We start from the raw sequence: 4,902 nt of genomic DNA on the forward strand, positions 1-4,902 counted from the left end.
TTCTGAGATTTAAAAGAAATGAGTCATTTTAGACATGTGACATATGGGAGGCATGGTCGGGGGGATAAATATATTAGCGTCAGTTATTCTTGGAAGACTATGAGTCATGAGAAGGACAACAATAGTTGTTTCATTCCATATGTGCCTTGTTCGACAATAGTAGGCCTCAAAGAGAAATAGCCAAGTACGTGACACCAGTCGCCTTTTGGAATGTAGGGAAAATCAGTTTAACTCGAAATGAGAATATTCTGGCACCCTCAATGTGATATGGGTTTCAAAATATATGTAGTTGCATTATGCTCTTAACATTAACTAACACAAGGAATAGATATGCCACAAGCCCATGAGGATGAAAAAGGAAGTTGAACACTTGTGAGATTATTGTCATTCTGATATCTTAACCTTTCATAATAGTTGATCCTATATGAGAGGACTAGTGTGTCTTAACAACAAGTGTGTCTTTCAAATCAATATGCTCATGATATGTGCTAGAATCTTAAACATCCACCTGAGGTTGGAAGGGAAAGGTCGCGGTAAGACTACTTAACTTTCAACCACACACAAGGGAAACCATGTAGCTATGACATCTTAATGTTGGGATGAAATCATGTATTGTTTAGAGAGAATAAATATTTTGCTATGAGCTAGACACATTTTCGCCATAATAACTTCCAAGTTGCGATACCAGGCCACTTCATGGGCAACTATAATACTAGGAACAAAGTGATCTACTTACTGCGGAATGATCTAAGTGGACATGAAAGTCATACTGAGATGGGCAAACAAAAACATCTACCTGTGACGAATTTGTGAAAATCTCAAATTTCCCAGAAACTTTATATAGACAAGTGACCATTTAAATTGACATATACACATATGATAGGTGCTGAGATATGCTCTTATGTTTCTAGACATTGAGAAGGGTTCATGATAATATTCACAGAGGAGTATAGTGACTGTTCAAATCATAGGATCCACATAAACTGGAGAGAGAAAGAGAGGCTCAAGAAAGATCTCAACACTAGACTACTTTATATTAGATTTGATACCACATAGGTAAACTTTATGACGGTGCATGCACAAGCACAAGTGAGCAGGTGTTATCCATTTGAATCAAAGATTCTATAAGAGATTCATTAGGTATAGTCCCTTGTTGAGAATTTAGGAAAGCAAGTGGGAAGTATTAGCCTAGGGTTATAACTCAATTCAAGGAAATAATTATAGAGTTCAATCCCACCAGAGGTTGTAAATAAGAGAATTGTGATCAATAGGCTTCACGAATACTGCGTCTCGTTCAAAGAGTAGGTACATGCAATGTTTTGTGATTCAACATTTTGGTTAAGACCAGATTTATGTAGGCTCTCGATATAGATGTACATATACAACAAGGAAAGGCATGTGGTGTTCAGAATGATATACTAAGGAGTGACTACTTGGTAACTTTAGATTAATGGGGCGGTGCCTTAACTGATGCCCATCGACTCCACATCCGTAACATACATTGGTACCATAGTGACATACCCCGAATAACATCTCTTATACTTCACGCAACGGGGATAAGGTCCACTAAACTGAATCGCCCCACTGACCTGATATTTATCCTTTTTGCATACTTCATAAGCATCCCCCTTATCCTTTCTCCAAGCCTTCACGATGGGAGTAACAATCTCTATACCGGTTTGCTGTGTGGGCCTTTAGAATTTCCCAAGCCTACCACCCCTAACACGCTCCTGAGCATACTCATAACACGACGCAAAATGTTCCTTCCTGCACATCAGGCAGACCGGAATGGGTGTACCCAACCTAGGGCATTTATTCTTCTTGTGCCCCCTCTTTCCACAACCAAAACATATTTCAAGAGTCATCCAACATCTCCCCAAGTGGCGCTTCTTACAAACCAAACAATCTGGCTCATTGGTACCAATAACCCTCTTTCGATCTTAGGTTCCCTCACCACATGATTTGGTGGTGTGGTGACATTAATAGGAACAAGGACACTTCCCTTAGCAACAAGTTCTTCCAATCCCTCCACGGCTCGACACATTCTTCTAACGAACTCTCATGTAATCTCCTCCAAATTCAATGCCAAGGTCATTCCCTCATTGTTGCTTCGAACCCGTGGATTACTCATCTGGAAAATGAGACATGACGAGGAAATTAGCTTCCTATCGTGAACGCTATCGCACGATCTGGAGTATCAAAGAAGGGTGAAATTCCTAAATGTCCAAGTTGCCTCCTCATTATAGATGTGGTCGACAACACACCGATAAGGACTCTACTAGACACGGCTCCGAGACATCCTAGGCCACTTTAAAACCTTAGGCTCTGATACCAAGATTGTCATACCCCGACCTTGGGGAGCGCGACCGGCGCTCAACCGAGATACCCCGGTCAAGAAAGCATGTACAATACCTTCTACCCAACTCACCCATGAATAAAGAGAATATATATATATATATATATATATATCTCAACAATTAAACATGAGAGGATTTCATAAACAATTCCAATTCCATCACCAACGATTACTTCCTTTATAATTCCCACAATATATATACAAAATTATATTTTGAAATGGGATGTGTGATACAAATACAACATATCTAGTTGACTCTTCCAACATCACCATACAACCTACACTATGTCTACGTAGCCTCTAAGTACAACCGAAGAGTAATGTAGAAGTGCCGTCGACAAGACCCCGGCTATACCTCAAAACATAAAGTACAACGTCAAATGACATGAAACCCAGAACAGAGTAGGGATCACCAAAATCTGCTAAATAGAGAGTAACTGCTAACGAGGATCAAAACCGCCCGCTGACAAACCACCTGCATCCATTGAAGATGCAGCGGCCCCGGCAGAATGGGACGTTAGTACATATGGAATAATACTAGTATGAAAACCAAAACACTTATTCAAAAACTTAGAAATACAACATGAATATGATGAATCATGGTAATAATAAAAGGCTTAGTTAGTCGTCAAAGCCACAACAAATTTATTAAAAGCTTTCAGTAACATTTATAAATTCTTAAGCCGGGGATCCTCTACAACTACCTTTACACAAAGTGGCCCTTCCGCCTCACCCCAATATATGCGGGTGGAGGTGCAATCACGATACCCTCAACGCTACATAAAGCGGCCCTGTGGCCACACCCCAATGTATGCGGGTGGAGGTGTTTCACAATACCACAATTCCTACACTAAGTGGTCGTACCGCCTCACCCCAATATATGCAGGTGGAGGTGTATCACAATACCACAATCCCTTCACAAAGCGGCCCTGCCGCTTCACCCCAATATATGCGGGTGGAGGTGTAATCACAACACTACAACTCTAGATTCCCAAAACGATAATAGTTTGTACAAGGGATTCTCTTCCAATCAACCGTTTGGCACATTTGGCCTTAGCGAGGGTAGGTTCATAAGGTTTCATCATATGAGAAATAAGTGTTTGATTACATTGATTTCATACAAGGTTTTCTTCCCAAGAAGGGGGTATAACATAATTAAGTCACAATAGAAAATCTTTAACACATCATTCATTCTTGAAATACTTTTTCCCAAAAAGGGCAATACACAATTTCTTCTCATGAATATATATGAGCTCAAAACACTTTGGAAATACTTAAAAAGCATAGCATTAATTAAGACAACCACATTTGGGCATGACCTGAGCACATAAGATTTTAGGCACATCTATTTTCTAAGTCAATTTTGGATAGTTAAATCAAGGCCTATTTCATAACCTTTCTCACATCATTTCATTTCCTCGGCACCATTGGCCATAAGTATAACTTTCATTCTTGGCACATTGGCCACACTTTATATCTCCAACCCGTTTCTCTCACTTTCAAGCATCCTTATAGATTATCAACAACAAGGCATTTCTACTCAGGACTTTAAATACACATTTTAGCAACTAACCAAATTAAGGGTCTTAGGCACATGTGATTTCTTACACAATTCGACATGCTAGTTTTCACTAGAATCACGTTCTCAAATCATAACATATTAATACATAACCCATGCCTAATCACCTTCTTAATTAGTAACTCAACATAACAAGTACATTTGGACTACAAACTGAACGCATATATCTCTTGACACAAGGATTATTTGGAATAATCAATTTATAATAAGCAACACGGGACGTTGGGGGTATTTATAGGACTCCTACGTGCAAGCCCTAGGTCAAAAAATGACTTATCCACTCTCTCTACTCGGCCTTAGGGGTAGGACTTCTACGTGCATGGTCATGCACCTAGGCAAGTAACCGCGCATCTGGCCATGCACAAGGCAGAATACCCTCCAATATGTGCAGCCGCGTATCTGGGCGCGCATATGGCATAGGTCTGGATGGCCATAACTTTCTGTAGAAATATTCAAATGATAAATGATTTGATGTGTTGTAAACTAGACTCAATGGGATTTAATTTGATAGGTAAATTACCACCTAAGTCTTTATATTGTGGGAGTTCTATTCATTTGATGTCGGGTCTTGTGCTAATTGAAACATCCTTTACACTTAATGTATCCAACTTGTTCCACACAAGTTCATGCCATTCACAAAACTTCTTAGTATGTTCCAAAACACCTTAAACACATATTTTTCATTTCAAAATGATGTGGTTCAATCCCATGGGTCTCATTTAATACTCGAATACGTTATTCATGAATACCGTTGGCTCACTTTAAAATCTTAAATCAATAGGAATTTTGTTTAACGGGGCCTTACAACTGCATCTATAATGGATGCAAGTGGTTCCACAACGGTAGGCATTGACCAGTGATAGAGGTACAATTTTTCCCAGCTGATTTGGTGAGCCCTACTTCATTCCGAGGTTGTGCATATTTTGTTCTGTGTGTATTATGTTTTGAGGTATAGTCAGAGCCTTAT

Source organism: Nicotiana tomentosiformis, chromosome 7 (genome assembly GCF_000390325.3).
Source record: "Nicotiana tomentosiformis chromosome 7, ASM39032v3, whole genome shotgun sequence".
Taxonomy (NCBI): Eukaryota; Viridiplantae; Streptophyta; class Magnoliopsida; order Solanales; family Solanaceae; genus Nicotiana; species Nicotiana tomentosiformis.